Raw genomic sequence first — 19,576 nt, 5'->3', positions numbered from 1 at the left:
CTAGATAAGAAAGGATGGCATGGCGATGATATTCTCCTGTCAGCAATTTCAGAAATAGTTCTATAGCGAGAAATCAAATACATAATTTGGCAAAAATGTGCTCTGAACTTTACTTTAGGAAAAAAATAAAAGAAACTGTATAGATGTATAGTCATCCCAAACAAGCAAAGTGTGGTTTTCCACTTCACTGGAGACTGGGGGAGTTCTGAGAACAACATGGTTATTCTTTGTGATCTCAAACAGATTTGTTAGAAAAGATAAAGGCCTGGCAGTTTCACAAGCATATTAATGCATTATTTGATCAGGAAAAAAAGTTGTCTTAACAAGTCACAGACTATGTGTATGCAAGCTTTTTCCTTTCTTGCAGTTTAATAGAGGGAAGGGGAAAGTGTGAGTAAAGAACAGAAAACCACTTTTAGAAAAAAAGTGTCAGCTGCAATTAAAAATAAGCAATGTTGCAGGCTGTCTTACTTGTTCAACCTAATCTGAGTAAAACAAGCCAGACTGTCCACTAATAGTAAGATGGTTTAGGTTCTCATGAATCAGGTTGTATAACTATGGACACATAAATGCTCTAATTATTCTCAAGAGAATGTACAGGCAGCCAGAGTGCCTTTAGGCAGCAGCAGAATAATCATCTTCACTAGATAATCTGAATGTGGAGTGTCATTACTGACAAAACACAGGAAAAACCTCTCCAAAGTTTCTACCGTCTGACAAGATGAAAGTGGGGTGTATCATGCTGGGTGCTATTGAAAGGCATTTAAAGGACAATGCAACCATCAGGCACAGTCAGCATGGGTTCACAAAGGGAAAGTCCTGTCTAACTAATTTGATAACCTTCTATGATAAGGTCACCCACCTAGTGGGTAAAGGGACAGTGGTGGATGTAGTTTTTCTGGGTTTTAGTAAGGCTTTTGGTACTGTCCCTCACAGCATCCTTCTGGACAAGTTGACGAGCAGGTAGATGGTGCGCTGGGTGAAGAACTGGCCAAACAGACAGGTGCCCTGGCAGCCAAGAGGCCAAACTGCGTCCTGGGGTGCATCAAACACAGCGTAACCAGCCAGCCAGAAGAGGTGATTATCCCACTGTATTTAGTGCTGGTGTGGCCTCACCTTGAGGATTGTGTGTGGTTCTGGGCCCCACCATTTCAAAACCATGTTAAGGTACATGAATGTGTCCTGAGAAGGGCAGCAAAGCTGAGGAAGGGGCTGGAAGGTGTGTCCTATGAGGAGCAGCTGAGGACTCTGGGTTTGTCTAGTTTGGAGAGAAGGAGGCTGAGGGGTGACCTCATGGCTCTCTGCAGCTTCCTGAGGAGGGAAAGTGGAGGAAAGGGAGGTGCTGAGCTCTTCTCCCTGGTACCCAGTGCCAGGATGTGTGGCAATGGCTCAAACCTGCATCCATCAGGGGAGTTTCGGACTTGACCTGAGGAAACATTTCTTTCCCAAGAGGGTGGTCAAACCCTGGAACAGGCTTCCTGGAGATGTGGTTGATGCCCCATGCCTGTCAGTGTTTAAGAGGCATTTGGACAACGCCCTTAATGCCATGCTTCAACTTTTGGTCAGCCCTGAAGTGGTCAGGCAGTAGGACTAGATGGTCATTTTAGGTCCTTCCAACTCAACTATCCTATCCTATCCTATCCTATCCTATCCTATCCTATCCTATCCTATCCTATCCTATCCTAATCCTATCCTATCCTATCCTTCTTCCTACCAGTACATGCTAAGGAAATCTCTGATGACATTTCTTCCCAGCCCTGCACTAGCAGAAGACATTGAACAGGCAGTCATGTCCCATCCTAGGCACTGGCTCTGTCACCTTGTGGGAAGGAGGCATGTACCTTCTGATGGGGCTGAGCTGTGGATTGTCTCGAGATCATTTCACCATCTTTAGAAATTTGCAAAAAGCAGGTGTGAAGTGTGGTTTTTGAAAGTCTTCTGTGTTCATCCAGTTTAGCTGGGTTGCCACAGGGTGGCAAAACCCCACATCTCTGACCTGAGTGAGGCTCAAAGATCAGGCCCTCAGTCTGAAGCAGGACGTGCTCCTCAACTAAATGGTTGCAAGTCTTTTTCAGGTGGGCAATACCTGTTCATTTTCCTGTGGATATTTTGTTTCTCCTTGTGCTCATTTTTAGAAATGCCTGAGCTGCGTCCCTTGGAAAAACATGCTAAAACACAAGAGCCTGAGAACAGCAGTACTCCATCAGAGAGAAGGTCCATCTGGCCCAATACTCTTGTCTCCAAAGTGGCCAACCATAAAACGGAGAGCCTATGAGCAGTGCAAGCCTACTTCTGCCAGGGCCCTGGACCCGCTCATAGGCCTCAATGGCTGGGACCGGCCTCCCCTGGGACCCCAGCCCCACCGTCTCCTGCCAAGGGCCCAGGGGACGTGTCTCAGCTGGGCCTGGGGCCGACTGAAGTCCCTGCCTGAGCCATGTTGTAGGGGTGCCCGTCTCTGCCCCTGTCTCCTGGCTGGGCCTGGGCCCTGCACTGCAGAGAGCTGCTCTCCTGGATGGAGCCCTCAGGCCTCGGGCATGGCTTGACATCCATAACTGCAGGCATAACATAGCAGAACTGTTCTGTTCTGTTCTATTACCTGTGCTTACCATGAGTCGAATAATGATGAGACTGGTATTTGCCTGAAAAGCCAGGGTTTTTTCAGCTCCAAAAACACTTTCAAGAACACAGATCACAAAGGTTACAAGTGGAAACAGGATTTTATTTGATTTCCCTGACAACATTTCAGAGCTGATGCTCACAAGCATTAACACAATGCGCATGTGCAGCCAGGAGCAGGCTGATGCATTCTTCAGTTGAGCTTGAAAAAACCTCCCTTGCAGCCTGGCAAAGACAAGGCACAGAGCTGCAGAAAGCAGCAGCAGGAACACAGGCCAAGCAGTCCCTGCTTCCTGAAGAAGGAAAAATTGAAGAATGAGGATCACAATCAACCACACACGAAAGAAGAAGAAGAAGAAGAAGAAGAGGTGTGTGGTACCACAGGGTACTTTCCAAAGTAGGACACCTGTCGATGACAAGCCCACTTTCTGCCTTCCAAAACTTGCTCCGCTGTGCTTCTTGGCCAGTGATGCATGAAAAGAGCTCTCGTGCCTGCCCTGCGCTTGGGTTGCAGGCAGGGAGAGCTGCAAAGTGGCAGCTCCGGATGGTGCAGCGAGCCTGGAGCCCTTCCAAGCCCCCGCTGTTTGGCACAAGCAAGAAGCCCTGGGGAAATGGAGCCAAGGGAAGAGCAGAGCTCGCTCCTGTTCCCAACTTGCAATGGGCAAAAGAGCCAGGGAGAGGCAGGGCACGAGCGGCGCCTCGGAGGTGCAAGAGCAGCAGGCAAGTAGCGAGCGGAAAGGGCCCAGAGGAGCCCTGACAAGGGGCTGTGCTCAGTGCTACAGAGGACAAGAAGCAACCCCCGGGGGCCACCCTGGGCCCGCCCTGGGAGTCTGGAAAGCTTCCTCCCCCCGGATGCGGGGCACGAGGGCCACCTTCGTGGAGCAGGAGCAGCAGGCACCTGGCCAAAATGGCCCAAAGGAGCCCTGGCAAGTGCCTGTGCTCAGTGCTGCAGAGGAAGGCAAAAAACCCCCGGGGACACTTGCTAGCCCACCGTGGGGAAAAAAAGCCTTCCTCCCCCCAGCTGCAGGGCACGAGAGGCCATCTTCGTGGTGCATGAGCAGCAGGCAGGAACCTAGCCAAAAGGGACGAGAGGAGCCCTGACAAGTGGTCATGCTCAATGCTGCAGAGGAAGGCAAAAAACCCCCGGGGAGCAGTGCCAATGTGCCCCGGGGGAAAATTCCTTCCTGACCCCAGCGCTGGCGATCGGCTATTCCCTGAGCATGTGAGCAAGACCTGCCTCCTCCTCCCACAGCCTGGTCACGCCTCCCAGCAGATGCCCAAGCTCTCTTCTCCCTCCACCTGCTGCCACCTCAGGGGCTTCCCAGAGTGCCCAAAGGCCCCCGGCCTGATCGACCTTGGGGGCAAGGATCCTTCCCACGTCTGGCAGGGCACCGGTGGCTGCTCCAAAGCACCAGGACCCCTGGCAACATTTCTGCATCCCATTCCTTACGGCTGTTGCCCCTGGCTCCGCTGGGGATGAGGATGGCGAGCTCTGCAGTGCTCCTCAAGAAGGCATTCCCTTGCTCTCGCTGCTGCTATCCAGCTGAAAAGGCCTGACAGCCTCGGGAACCTCCAGGGATTGGTGGTCCTTCTCATCTCCAGCAGTCTCGTCGAGCCTCCTCTGGTCTTCCTCCCTCAGCCCTCACCAAGTAATTCCACTGGCTCCTCAAGGACCTCCTCTGGGACGTCTTCGGGCTGCGCCCCGGCCAGCTATGGCAGCGGGACAGGGGACGATGCTGCCTTTTATCCTGCCCCGGGGCATTGTGACTGCTGTGTTGCCGGGTGGTGGCCCTGTGACATGGGGGTGACGGGGCCCCCCCTGCGCAGCCCCACCCTCCGCCCAGCATCCTTGGGAGGAAGGCCTTTGGGGTGCTGGCCCCGAGGCAGTCCCTGTGCCCAGGAGGCCCAGGGGGCTGTCCCTGCCCTTGGTGGCCTTGCACTGGGCACAGCTGCTGGGTGTCCCTGTAACATCATCTGTACGTTCAAACTGTGTCAACAAGGGCATTTATACCATAGACATTCATTTGGTTGTGGGGATGCCAGAGGTGAAAGAAAGGCTTTTGGTTCCCTCTGCATGAACTTGGCAGAGACGTAGAGCATGTGCAGGATTTCCTTGCCATTCCTTATCAATGCACCAAGGGTCATTTGCTACTGCCCTGCTTTTGGTGAGGTCGTCTTCTTGGAAAGAAGTCCTGAATGGTTTTGTGTTCTTGACCATCTTTTTGCTTGCACTTCAGTAGCTCTTTTCCTCCTTTGGCCTTCATCCTTGATATCTTTCTTGAAAGTGATGGCAGCTCGCTCAGCCTTTGTCATGCTTCTTCCACTTGTCGTCTTCTTCTGTAGGCCCTCCATGCCCCTAATCCACTGCCTAGTCTTTGTTTACCTTCATCCTAGATGGAATTTGTCTTTCTTGACCCGAGGAATGAGAAATGTCCCCAGTGGTACAGGTGAGTTCTCACCAGGGCTTTGCACAATGCTTGCCTTTCCTATGGAAATATCTTCCCTTCCCTTCCCTTCCCTTCCCTTCCCTTCCCTTCCCTTCCCTTCCCTTCCCTTCCCTTCCCTTCCCTTCCCTTCCCTTCCCTTCCCTTCCCTTCCCTTCCCTTCCCTTCCCTTCCCTTCCCTTCCCTTCCCTTCCCTTCCCTTCCCTTCCCTTCCCTTCCCTTCCCTTCCCTTCCCTTTTTTGTCAGCATATCTCCTACCAGCTGCTTTCTGTTTGTTTTTTTAATAAACCTGTAGGTGAGTCACTGGTAAATGTCTCCTTTGATGTCTGGGATTTAAAGAATTAGTGCTCGAAGGCTTGACTGGATGGGTCAGGCAGACGATAAGTTTTTCTACAGCAGAGGCTGAGGACCCTGAGAGCACTATTAGGCCTTAATTGCCCAACAGCACAACCAGGTCCACTCCCCACCCACGTGCCCATGGGATTGGGGTGCTCATTGCAGCTGGCACTGGGTCACACTGTCCTTCCCTCAGCTCTCCTGTGGGCAAGCTCGTGCCCAGCCCTGTCTCCTGCTGTCCTGGCTGGGCTTCCTGAATGGTCCCTGCACCTGGCCTGTCACCTCGCTTGCCTGATGGTCCCCTGGGCTGTCAGCCCTGCCCTGACTCAGCCTGGGGACAGCAGGATGGTGGGATGGCACCCTGTCAGTGAGGGCACAGCCTGTGCAGGGATCGTTCACAGCTCCCCACTTGGCCCCCTTGCAGAACAGCTTCCGCTGCTTCCTAAAAAGTCATAACACATGTACAAATGTCCCAAGATTTCTCTCTTTTTTTTTATGATTTCTTTTTTTGTTTTTACTTTTAACTTAGTATTCTGCTTAGATTCCAGAGAAGTGGAGGGAGCAATGTATTACAGATACTGCTTAAAAATTGACAGAGATGCTAGCTCTAAAGCATTGCTTCCTCTGCACAGAGTGTTCCTGGATGGTGCAGTGAGTTACGCTGTGCCAGGCAAGTGTTATGCTCTTATAAGGGTTTGAAGATCAAATAATGTTACTCCCACTGTCAGCCCAGGATATAGCTACATTGGGTTTGTGTGCACATCTACATCACTTGCCATTTCTAATGCTTAATAAGAAACAAATATTGTCCTGGGATTCTCCTTCTACTTGCCCACTTCCTTTGCAGAAAACACTCTTAAACATCTTTCATCCTTGCATCTCCTTGTGTGCTCCTGTGTGCAAATTAGATCTGTTGGTCTAGCTACTATATGACACCACAGAGTGGATCTCCAGGTACGGTCACAGAACACAAGATCTTGTTGCTAAGTCCTTCCTAGGAGTATCGTATTGCCACTGGCAACGTGAGCAACACCTCAGTTGTGTCTCAGATGAGCTTCCATGTCAGTGTGACTTCTCACTTCTGCACTGACATTGTCATCTCGGCAGTTTATGTAAAACCAAGCATACTAACAGTGGTCTTTGCGTGGGAGAGTAGGCATGCCTCCCGTTTAGAGTATATACTGAAACCCCTAACATGTCTTGCGTAGCTCACTAAACAGTGCATGGTGAGGAATGGCTTTTGTCCTCTACCAGGCAAGACTCTATTTGAGCCAGTAACTTGGATAAGAAATGAAAGACTGCAACCAACCGCAAAACCTAGCGTTCGTCTCAACTCATTATTTGTTGAGAGCTCGCATTAACTTCTGCGGCAGTTTTATTACAGCTGGGCTAATAACATTTAGTCCTGTCAGCGCTGAGCCTTGTTAGCTTTATAAGGAAAAGCAGATCTTTATTAAAAACACCAATTAAAATCTATTTTGAATCAGTAAATTAAAACCTGTTGCTTCCCTCTTCTTTCTTTAGTCTCTGTTCTTGTTACTTGGATGTTGGTAGGATAATGAGTGAACCTTATAAATTTGCATTTCATGTGCAAACTCTGTAGGAAAAAGCCTCTGTCAGAGAGTGACATAGAGACATACTGACTATTGATTGCTTTCAGCCTTTGCATGCTAAGAGTTCCTTAGAAGTTTTTAAAACTCACTCAGTGTAAGTTTCATTTTTCCAGTGAAATGGTATTACCTTTTTAAACAAATTTCTGATGTTAAATTCAAGTTTTGATTTCATGTGTAAAACATGTCGTAAAATACTTAGGAAAGATTTATCATTTCTGTCATACCAGGCTATCAGACAAATTATGGGGACTTTTAATGTGATTAAATAATGGTGATGATTTAATATAGCTAAAGGGGAAAATGCCCAGTATGATAGGGTTATGCACCCAGTACTAATAATGAAAGGACACTCTTAATTTTTGAAATTTAGTTCTCAGTTGTTAAAAGATGGGGAGGGGGAGACACAATATGATACTCATTTTTTTCGAATAGGTAATAAATTCACTATACTTACAGCTTTGATAATTTTTGAGCTAAGTTGATGGGCACATCATATCTGAGTGGGTTTAGTACTGTGTTCCCAGCCTGTTCAACCCTTAAGTCCAAAACAAGTTCTTTTTTTAGCATTTAAATATTGCGTTGTCCTTGTGTGTGCAAGGGTTTACCAAATCCTTTCTACATAATCTTTCTGAGCTTATGCATACAAGCATATGTCTTACATGATTTTCTCCATTGTGAAGCTATGGAAGAATGATAAATAGTTTTCGGCTCAGCAACTGTATTACGCAAGACATTCGTGTGAAAGAGTATTCTGTTCAAAAGACAGGAAGAATGCCACTTTTTAATAGACCTCAACTGGAAGATACACCCTAGTCAGAAATGTCCTATATTTTGAGAAGGCTTGGCACAAAACTGTCTCCCCTTCAGTTGTCCTGCGGGGATTTGTGGGCAGGGCTGCGACAAACTATCACCTTGACATTTCTGAATGTTTGCCAGTGAAACGTGATGTTTTAGTCAGCAGCATCTTGCATGAACAAATCTTGGATTCCAGAACTGGGCCTTGTGCAGAAAGAAGCATCGCGATAGATGCCGCAGAAGGGGACCCATGCACATGCAAGCATTTGATTTTAGTGAGATTGAGCACAGGTTCAGCAGCCCATATGACTGAAAGATTTACACGAGACTGCCAGATCTTGCAGTGAATTCCCAGTAACAAATTGAGAATTTCCATAAGTAAACTGGGCAACATGTGAACATACTGGGCTGAGTCTCTATAGTGGAAAGCTGGCATTTTAAGGTATGTAGGAGGTCTTTCCAATGCCCATTAACCTTGTTCATGGAAGACAGATTGTTTGAATTGTATGAAAGGAGGAATGAGAAATAATCCAGAGACTCACAGTAAATACTGGAAACCCAAGCTGGTGAGTTTTGAAAACATGAAAGAAGAGCTTTCAGTAGGGCAAAATTTGAGTTGGTCCCATTCCCCCCATCCTCATGTGTTTGAGAATGATTTGCCTCATTTGGGCTGATGGAGGACAGCTGCTGTGGGCTGTGCTAATGGGGATGAGGAGCTCTGTGGGGAGGTGAACGGTGAAGTTACTCTTGAGGAAAGTAACTTTGGAGAAATAGTAAGAGTGGGTTTGGCAGAGCTGCTGGGTTTGAGGAGGCTGGAGCTGGGGAAAATATTTATGAACCTAACACTGGGGACAGGAGGGAGCGATGAGAAAAGGGTGATCAGCTCTTTTAGCACTGTTATGACAGAGTAAGTGTTGTACTAGATGCTGTAAGAAAAGGGAGTACAGTTTCTTACCCTTCTGCCTCATCCTTTTGTAAGCTGATGTTTGGGTGTCCCTGATGAAGGCTCTGGGCTTTTGAATTGCTCCTTGAGGGCTCCTACTTTAAGACTCTGTATTTGTGACCTGAGTTAAGTAAAGTAGATTCCAGGAGGTGAATAATACTGCGTTCAAGCTTGGCAACGTGGATGTGTGTGTGAGTAATGCTGATCTTGGACTAACAGAGGTAAAAAAGTGAGCTAGAATTTCTGAAATCTCTAGAAAGAGGCTTTTGTCTCTTCTGCTCTCAGTGTCCTTTGAGAAAGCACTTTCAACAGCTGATTGTTCTCAGCCAGTGATGTCGGTATCAATTTATCCTTCTCCTTTCCCACATTCTTTCTGAACTCATCAAATATTCAAATATGATACATGCTCTGCAAAGCCCCGTTTTTGGGATGTTTATCTCTTTGCTGTTGAGAATAGAGATTCTCAAAGCCTGTTTATAAGGAAACTACTTTTGTTTACCAGAAGTTTATTAAAAGGCTCGTATAATCAATATGCTGGCTTCCTGAACAGGCTCATCTCTTTTCCAATAATTCTTTTCAAAGGAAATGTCATCATAATTTATAATACTCTTTGTGTATTCATCTTCTATTATTTGTTACATGTTTTCAAAGGATTTAACATAATGCATTTCTTTTCTAAGGTTGCAGACTATTATTAAATTCCCTCTTTTTTATTAAAATGTAATTTTAAAATGAGGGTGAAGTTGTTTGGTTTAGTCTGAGATCTTCATGTAATTTTTCATGTGAAACACATAGACCCTAAATTGCTGCATTTTTGAGCTGTTCCTGCAAGACTGGCAAAAGAAAAGGTTTGTATTCTGTTAATTTTTTGAGTTTGGGGATGTTGCAGTTTTTTGGGTTTGTACTCCAATATTTATTTAAAAAAAAATCAGCTTGTTCTTGGTTTCAGTGCCATAAGCTCTGGTTACTTCTGCTGCTACTAATCTGTTGTCTGCTGAGCTGAGAACTGCTCTGTGCCAGGTGTTTATGAAATACAGAATGTTTAATCAATTGGAAGTAACTTGCATTTTTATTGTAAGTAAATGAATGGAATCTGTGTTCAGGAGAGAAAGGGCTGCAGTTCCAAAATGAGCAATAGCATCAGTACTATTTGGTGAAGGTTAAGTGGAGAAAATCAACATTAGGATGCCAAGTAGAATATGAATAGTCAACCAGCAGTAATAATGTTGAAATTAAAAAATCAGCTGGAAATTACTCCATCAGATGGGGGCAAGGGGAGAGAGAGAGTGCGTAAGGGCTGACATTGGACTTCAGGTTTTAGCTGTTTGTACAGTTGGGCTATGTATATGTAGCTCTAAATTAGAATCAAGTGTTGTGAGTTTGTAAGCTAAATTTCTAATGGGTAGGCGAAAAATATTTGGCGTCCAGTGCAGTAACCGTATGAAGTCAGGGTCTAATTTAGATCATTTTCAGTCCCTTAATTCAATGACCTAGTTAACACTTTTAAAACTAACTAAGCAACACGCCTGAATTGCATCCTGCGTTTGGGAAAGCTTAGGTATTAGACACATTTTTTTTTTTTTGCAGACAACGGTAACCTATGCTCTATTGTTATTCAGAATGCACAACCAAATATTGTTTCCAGGGGACAGTTAAAAGAGAGCATGTAATTAAGAATAGATAACTTTAAAACAGCTCATGTATGCTGTAAAATCAAAGTCAGAATTAATCATAGCCTGAAAAGGACCCTGCATGTAAAGACTTCAAAATTAATTAGCTTTTTCTTAAACTTTTCCATTAAGACAATCTAGCATATTGCTTACTTCACTGTTAAAACACGTTAATTGCAAAAAAGCATTAAGGTGCTGATATTAAAATCCCATTGACAGCCATTAGAAAGAAAAAAGCCATTTTGAAGTCACTCTGTAATTCTGGCTTTCTCAGACATGTGAGAGAATGAAGTTAATGCAAAGATCAACTGTAAAGATGCACAGTAGTCAAAGCAATGAAAACTTCTTCAGATATATATGCAGATGTTTTTATCTCTCCATGTGTAATTTTTCTAATTTTTTTTTTTAATTCAAAATAGATGAACATACTGTTTTTTAATTGTTTGCCATTAAAAGGGCAGTATGTACCAACAGATAATCAGGCATTATCTAGGGTTTATAGCATTCCTGTGTACATTACCTAGTGTAGAAAGATGTGATGAATTTTACATTTGGAATGAATTTTCCTGTATGTGGAAGGCAGTATGATCAATCTGATAGGACTGTGGATTGAGGATTAGCGTACTTAGATTCAGTCCTTTGTGTTAGCATTTCCCAGTGATGTAATTTTGGGGCAAGTTTCTTCCCTTTCTCACTTGTGTGGGTTTTTCTTGGTTTCGGGGTTTTTTTTCCCTCATTTGTACAATGGGAATAATGATGCTCTTTGTAAGTGCTTTGAGACTTATGAAAAACATTACAAGCAGAAGAGCTATTAGAAAAAATGAGAAGAAAGCTTGCAAGAAAAAAGAAATCTCTTTTCATTCCAAAAATTTAATGAGAACAGTTGATCAATGTAAAATCAGACCCTCATTTATAATCTACCACACTGGAAACAGGCTAAATGTTGGTGAGCTAATTTTTTAATTCAAAAACTTATTTTGAAAAAGCAAACTATTCAAGAAAATTACCAAACTGTTCCTTGATTTCCTGTAACCCCCCAATTTTTCCTGGAAGGGAGGATGATCTTTCAAAAAGTGCTAACCACATCCAGTTAGTGCCTCATAATAGTGTTGGGTTTTGTGATCTAGTTGTATGAATGTGTAAAATACTCATACTGCAGGTAGAAGTACAACGGGAAAAGCAGATTCCCAAAGACCTTTGTGCTTCTCCCTGTGCGTATGACTGGAGAAGAGGGGCATAGTAAGGACTTTGCCTGCCCTAGATAATCTGCTGAAGAAAGCAGAGGCTTTGCAATCAACTCTGTGTCCAATCCTAAGTATAAGACTGGTGGCCAGTTACCCCAAAGTGTCTGTGAATTGAATTTCCAAGCTTGCTTTCGCAGGAGCCACTCATCTTTTCTGGAATGTAGCCTTGCAAATGCAAAATGATATAAAGCAATTCTGACTTAATCCTGAGGTGGAAAAGTAGTGGAGCCCCCTCTTCTGCAATGGGCAGCTTGGGGCAGAACGCTGCTGAGTCTTCTTAAGAAGACTTCCCCTGCAAGGTACCGTTACATCATTAGAGCTGACCCTTTGGGGTATCTTAGTCGTTTTTGTCCAGGGGCAAAAGTGTGGTTTGTTGGGGAATGGGCTTCTGTTTTGTGCCTGAGAGCAATGGAAGAGGCTATTGCATTGTACCTCTGCTGATGAGATTAAAGGCTGATTATCTCCTCTCAGGCCTGGCTGGTGACTCTGAAAGACTGTAGTAGCATTCCTTTGTCACAAGCTGAAGCCATGGGAAGTCTTGCACTTGTGGAAGAAAATGGAGAGCAAGAATAAGGAAAGCCAAAATACAGAAATTCATGCGAAGGGTAACAAGACATGACAGTTCAGTTTCTTCCTGCTTTGTTTGCTCTATAACAGTGTTTTTGTGCTCTACATGCTTGCCTTAGAAATCAGTTTTCCACATTGACCCTTTTCACTCTGGAGCAAGAGCTGTGTTGGTTTTTTGTAGTTATAGTATGGTGTGGTTTTTGAGTTTTACTCTCCTTCCCAATATGCTCTATTTTAAATGGGAGACAAAACAGGGCAAATTGTAGGACCAAAATCCATTAGCAGAAGTAGGTGTTTGGTATCAGTCATACTTCATAACTATGTCTTTAAAATTTCATCTTGTATTAGATGGCTAATAGTTATCTTGGCTAGACAGGTCTTTTAGCGGAAGTAATGACAGGTTACTGGAACTCCTTAAATACTTTACTGAAGCCTGGGGAATCTTCTAGTTATGTTTACTTCTAGCTAACTTTACAAAAACATGGAAGATGCTACTGTTTCATAAATACAGTTTGCGCTGATATTAGTAGAAGTACTTAAATGTGTTGATGTGGTTTGTAGTTCTTCATTTTCTCAGTAGTAGTCTTAGCTGTACTACTTACATGTACTTATTTACTTAGCTGTACATCTAGCACTATTCATTTTATCTTACTGGAACCATACAGTCTGTCTTTGAATCTCATCTTTCAAATTTTTAGGCATGTGCATCCCTATGTAGCTTTTACATTAACTCGTTTATCACATCCATGTTCCCTAATCACCTAATCAGTTGTTCAGAAAACTTTAAATGCAATTTTCTTGTGGTTGCTCTATTTTTCAATGTTCCAATGTTTCCAATATGCTTTTAGGTTCAGAAGGAACTAGTAGATGCTCTAAAACATAGACAAAAACATAATATGCAGTTTGTCACTATTTTTGTTTTGTATCTGCCAGTGCTACTTCAGAGCACTACAAATATCACTGCATTTCTCAGATTCATGCTCAGGCTAACTGAGCTACCCGGACTTGTTATGCCTTTCTGAAATTCTTAACTGTGCCTCTCCTTTTCAAACCCACTTCTGTTTTCCCCATTTTCATGTTTCTCAGTTTCTTCGTGGTTGCCTGTCAACCTCAGCAGTTTGTTTCTTCCTTTTATCATTCCTTCTGTAATAATCTGCTCTGATTTTTTTTTTTTTCTCTTCACCCAGTCTTTGTGTTGTTTTCTTCCAGCAGTTTGGATGACCATCATCAAACGAATTCTGCAGATTAGAAAGCTCTGCTGGACAGAAGCTAGGAGCTTCAGCCAGGTTCTTGATGACTTGAACAACTTGTCAGGCAGTATGTTACTGATCACAGAGAAGGGAGATGTGTTGAATATCAGTGTAGCTGAACACAACTCACAGATTCAGAGCTCCGTAAGAAGTTAATTGCAACAATAAATAAAAGGAGAAATGGCTACAGGAGATAAGGCCTGTATTCTGACTTTCTGTTAGAAGAAAATATACCATGCCAGATTGATCAACCAAAAGAGGTGATGCTGCTGCAGCTTGATGACCCCACATCTTACCAATAGCAAGGCTAAAGATGTATTCCCAGCAGGCATGTGCACATAAAGCACACACAGACACTGCGTATATACATGGCTGGCCACTCAGATCACAGACACTCAGTGCGCTCACACGTGGATGGCACCAGCGGCGTCACTGTCCTTCCCACTCTGGCTGAGCAGGATGGAGGTCCATTAGAAGGAGTATATGTACAGGATGGATCCGTCCAGCAGCAGGGCTCAGCCACTCAGTCTGCCCAGTAGCTGGCCTCCAATCCCAGTCTCCCCAGTTTCTATCACCTGGACATACAACCCCTGAGGCAGCAGTTCCACTCCAGTTACTGATACAGACCGTTGCATGCACACACACCCAGAGCTGACCAGGACTTTCCCGGTCCGGCCAGCTGACCCCGCTGTGCTCTCACCCCTAGAGACACCCAGGTGCTCTCATGTCCAGAGCTGACCCTTAGAGACCCACTCACCCCTGCTTGCTCCTCAGCCACTTCATCTGCTTGCTGGCTAGTCCAGCTTGATCTTCGCTAGCCATCACACACCTGCACTTACTCCAATGGCTGGCACCATGGGCACAGGGGCCCTCCAGCCTGTGGTCTGACCCCACGTGCTGGCACCCACACCCTCATACACACACGTGCACACAGGATTGAGAGCCCTTTACCCAGGAAAGAGTTAGAAAGGAATATAATAGAAGGCAGGACAGACTGTGCTGATCAGATGCAGGGCACAACCAGGCAAGAGTACTGACCAGACTACTATTTACACATATCCTCCTCCAAATCACCTAACCCTCTCCCTTTTCCTGCCTTTGGTTCTGCCCCTAAACATCCCGTAAATCCTGTGCGATCCTGAGCTATGTTTCCCATGCATCCCATAATGTGTCCCTAGGCAGCAAGCCCCTTAGTCTGAAAGGTGTTGGGGAGAGCTGCTCCCAGTGACGCATGGTGATGGGCTCCATGCCTACATACAGGACAACCCCAGTCAGGTGGTTTGTTGCCTAGGAGTCCTTGATTTGGGTCCCTCTCTGGGCTTGTGCAGATGGGCCTTTGATGGGCTGATGGCTCCTGTGATGGACCCCGGAGCAGCCTGGCAGGGTATTATTTGGGCTTCTCCCCTGCCATTGCATCTCCTCTGTGGGTGTGCACATGGGCTTTTTTCACAGAACCTGACACTTTCCCCATATTCTCATCCGCTCAGGCAATAATCTGAATGAATACTCTACAGTGCTGCTATTGAAACAGATACCAGCGAAAGAGAGTCAGTGCCAGCCAGGGCAACCGCCAAGGTACCCATCTAACATGTTACTAATGTCACAGCCATCCATTTCGTGAAAAAAATGTGAAAATGATTTCCAGTAAATTGCCAGGACACAGTCATCGCTAATTGAAAGTATTGGAGAGAAAACATGAAAAAAGGGACATGAAGCAGATGTTTCTGGTGATATTTTTATGGCAGTTAAAAAAGTTGAATTCTGTTGGCATTGTGAGTTGCTAAGTGATTAATGGAAATGACAAAGATGATGCATTGGTTCTAAATTGGTGTCATGTTGATAGAGGGCATTTTGATTGAGGTAATGTAAATGCTGATATGAGCATTTGTTTTTGTAATGTTTTAGTTTTTTTCTGTTGGTGGAAATAAGTGCTCAGCTCCTCTGGAAACCCACTGTTTGGTTAGGTGTCTTTAAGTCTGTGTGTATAGTGATTGTTTTGTAGGTAAGCTACTGTTGGTGTGGTTTGTTTGGTTTTTTTTTTTCAAACATAAGCTTTTAATGTAAGGTTTTAAGAAATCTTATTTTATTGGACCAGTAGTTTTTGTTAATAACTCGAGGAAGTTTTATTCAAGTAAAACTTCTATTGAGTAAGTACAGCCAAGCAAGGTATGGTATTTTCCTTCACAGGATTGCTGGTTACAATAGGTTCAGATACAAAAATGTTTGGGGAACTGGGGTGGGAAGGAGCAGGGAAAGGGCCAGGAAACAATGACAATTACAGCTGTCAAGGGCTGTAAAAACAAAACTTAATTACAGTCCTATAAATGAGCATGGGAGTAATGCATTTTGGGATTAGTAATGTTCATGAATAAACAAAAACTGACATTATAATATTTTGTAAAGCTGTGTAATCAGGATATCTCTTCATGCAGCTGAGCATTATTTAACATTGTTGAGGAAGTTCAGGTCTTAAAACAGATCAAATGCTGTGATATCCAAGGCAGGACAGAACATGAACTTGGTGGGGAAAAATCCTTGGGTTTAATCTGTATTTTTGCTATTTGTAGCTGCTTATAGACATCTTGTATTAAAATGAGATTCCAGATATTTCTGTAACTTTGACCTAAATTTACTGGAGTTGTCTCCCCTGCTTTGCCCCTTGTATAATTTGCTGAGGTTTTCATTTGTGTATCTCGTTGCACTTGGAGTGCAACCATTTGTATTACAGAGCTGGGAAAGCGTAGATCCAGGCTTGTACCTTGTTTCCTCTTCTCTTTTCCATTGCCCTGGCAATACAAAGTAAGTGGGAGTAGAAATCATACTTTTTCTTTAGGGATATGGATTTTTCAAACTTAGTTTTCATGCCAACCTTGAAGCCTTTTGCATGGGAGACAGGGCTAGGAGGGAAGAAGGGGGCAAGATGATATTGGCAGTGTTGCAATTGTCTCCCAGCTGGAGAAGACTCAAATGAGCTCCAGGCAGCTCTGAAGCTTTCTGTGGCTGGGACCAGTGTAAGACCAGCACAAAACCAGCAAATATCTAAGAGTTTCTTTGACAGTCTGCCCCCTCAGATGCAGTGCCCAGTAATGCATTACAGCTACACAAACGTGCCAAACCATCCAGATTTAAAATGAAAAGTGTACCTTATGTGGAGATGTTTGGCATGACTTGCAGTTCTCCCTTTCAGATGTTTTTATCCTGAACAGTGTTTATTTCAGCTACAAAGAACCATGCTAGAATGCAGAGGTTTTTTAAAAAGAAGTGTTTGTGTACCCTTGAGTGCCTTAATTCTCAAAAGCACCTTGTTAAAAATTGGTGTCTAATTATACTTCTTTCTTGTGATGTCTGTAGGCTGACACTGTTACAAGGATGCTAATTGCCTAATCTATGGCTTCTAATTTAAAATCACTGTTAAATTTGTTTAAAAATCCATCTTTGATCAGCCTTTTGGATTTAAATTCATGTTTCTCTGCCCCCCCTCCCTCAGCCCAAAGCAAAGAAAGAACAAAGTTGAGAGAGAAACAGAAGCATCTTTGGTTTGGCCATAAATGGGATGTTTTTCTTCTGTATTCATAGCAAATTCCTGGGTTGCACTACTGCATGGTAACTCAAATTACAGTTTTCACCCCCAAGGCAGTAATTTTCTTTATTATCCCAGTGGCAAATAAACTCACCGTCTCTTATTCTGATTGCAACCCCTCTACTTTCTTCCCTTTGTTACCACAATGGTAATTGTCTTGTTTATCACTGACACAAATGAGCCTAGAGTCAACTTGACACAAATTTGGCAAATTTCCACATATCTTATTATTTTTATTTTTCTCTGCTTTTTAATTTCCTTTCTGCTTCTACAGGGCATATTTGAATATTGCACTAAAAATGAGAATCCTTTATAAGTTCATTAGCTCACAGTAGGAGGCAGAGGGAGAGTGTGAGGCAGATACATCAGCTGGGAAGGTGGCAATCCATAACATCAGAGCTTTAAGAAAGCTGAAGCTTAATTCAGTGGCAGCAGGAGGAAGGCTTGTGCTCAGTCACGAAGGAGCTGTGCTGATGGAAAGTTTTAGCAGCATGACAGCCAATGCAGCAGTGGACAGAAATGTATGCTAGTCCAGCCATAAAGCACTAAAATTCCTTCTGTTGGTTTTTCTTCCCGATTCATTTAAAAAAACAGTGTGTATTTATATAATATTTTTATTTATATAGAATATCAGTATTTATATATAGATAATATTATGTCTATATATAAAAAAATTAAAGAATGTTCTTTCTTTTGGAAGCTGTTTTTAAGATTTTGAGATTAAGAGAAACTGAGCATTGGGAAGGTCTATGCTTAGGAAGGTTAACCAACTGCATAAGTAGAGGTTGAGGAAAACTACTGTGTTTTTGTGGGTTTTTTATTCTGTAGAAGTGGGCTTTATTGCTGGCATATTGACCTTGTAGTTCATTACATATGATTCTATGAACAAGGAAAACACTATTTTGGGTTGAATTAAAAGAAGCATGACTTGTGGGATGTGCAAATTAATCCTGCTGTGCATTGTCAACTTTCATATGCTGAGCTTCATGAAAAAACTGGAGAGTCCAGAGAAGAGGAAGAAGAAAGCACCTAGAAAACATGACCTGTGGCCAAGATGAGCAAACTTGGCCTTTTTATTGTAAAGAAGAGATTCATATCCGCAAACAGACAAAAGATGGCTGCAAGGAGGAGTACAATAACCTGTTCTCCAAATTCAGGGTGGGTAGAAAGAGAAATGATGAGATTAAACTGCAGCAGAGCAGCCTCATGGTGTAGAGAGAGTGGGAGAAATGCTGGTGCTGAAGGGCTGGTGGAGCTCTAGGCTGCCTCAGCGTGTTGAGGAATTTACATCATGGGAGATTTTTAAATGGAGTATGTCAGGAATGATACATGGATGTAATTGAGCTTTTGGGGGACTGAGGTGGATTAGGTTATCTTTGTGGTTCATCCCAGCTGTGTGATTCTGCTGTTAGACTAATTATGATCAGGAACAAGATTCTGCTTTTTTTTCTGGCACTTATTGCTCCAAATATAATTTAAGCAATTGAACAACCTTTTCCCGGAACATCTTGTAGAATGATGTAGTACTTATTTAATGTGATGTTACGAGTGGCAGAACAAAACCCTTAGGCTTAAGTTAACTTGCATTTGAACTGCCCTGAGTAAAATAGCTGTGTGATAGACTCTTACTAATCCCACGTGGCCACAGTGAAAGGATGAAGTTTTTAGCTCTTAAAATTCATGTGTTTGTCCCGGCCAACTGTGAGAGCAAACCAAGGGCCCCTACAATGATTGTATCCCAGAAAAAACAGAATCAAAACTCAGTTTCACTCTGAAGGTGTGTGAAGATGTCAGGGGTTGTGCTTGCTTATGCTTTTGGGACTGCAGTAGCTCAATTCAGCTTCTGGCTGTGGAGGTAACCTAGTCATGGCTGAGAAGTAGTGCTTGGACTTGGTTTTACTACAACTGGAAAAATGATTGACTAAAGCTGGTGCCATGTCATATACAGCCATGATTTGGTGGACTTGTTCAAGGCACCTTCCAATATTCTCAAATTCTCTTACTTACATTGAAATTTTCCGATTGCTTAATTGCAGTTATACATGAAAATTGCACTTTGGCTGGGTGGTTGTTCATGTATAGCAACATCTCTTTAAAAACAGGAGAAAATAATAGATGCAACATGAACACACAAACTTTATTAGTCACGGGGATTTACAGGTTTTAGTTTACTCAAATTTTCAGTTATACCTAAAGCCGGGAAGTCCAGGTTTTCTGATTTCCATCGTAATTAGTAATTAGGCAGTACTGCATTGGCAAATGCATGTCACATTTGGGCTCTTACTTATTTCTTTGGTTTTTCTGAATGCACATCATTTGGTTGTAATTGAATGTAGCATAACTGAATCTAGAATTGTTGTATTTCTTCAGAAATAAATTTCTGGAATTTCTTTAGCATCACAGTAGATCCATTTGGGGGAAGAAAAAAATCTTTCCCAAAAGAACTTTAAATATCCAAATGAATCTTTTTATGTACATGTCACATTTAAGATGTGCATGAAGCTGCAGCTCATCAAGA

The 19,576-nt window shown here is 43.4% G+C and overlaps 1 protein-coding gene and 1 long non-coding RNA gene across 3 annotated transcripts in view; both read left to right on the top strand.

Moving 5' to 3' along the window:
- CNTNAP2 (contactin associated protein 2) overlaps positions 1 to 19,576 on the top strand; it is a 1,210,705-nt gene that overhangs the window by 805,662 nt on the left and 385,467 nt on the right. The gene's annotated exons all lie outside the window — the stretch shown is intronic.
- On the top strand, positions 8,594 to 14,028 carry LOC148057544 (uncharacterized). The gene is made up of 3 exons (XR_015706566.1): positions 8,594 to 8,711; positions 12,133 to 12,266; positions 13,438 to 14,028. It is a non-coding gene; the product is annotated as an uncharacterized LOC148057544 (long non-coding RNA).

This window comes from Nipponia nippon, unplaced genomic scaffold (assembly GCF_047370975.1).
Source record: "Nipponia nippon isolate SJK-2023a ecotype South Korea unplaced genomic scaffold, ASM4737097v1 scaffold_1, whole genome shotgun sequence".
Classification (NCBI taxonomy): Eukaryota; Metazoa; Chordata; class Aves; order Pelecaniformes; family Threskiornithidae; genus Nipponia; species Nipponia nippon.
The sequence above is the reverse complement of the archived record's forward strand: the minus strand, read 5'-3'. Positions and strand labels throughout refer to the sequence as shown.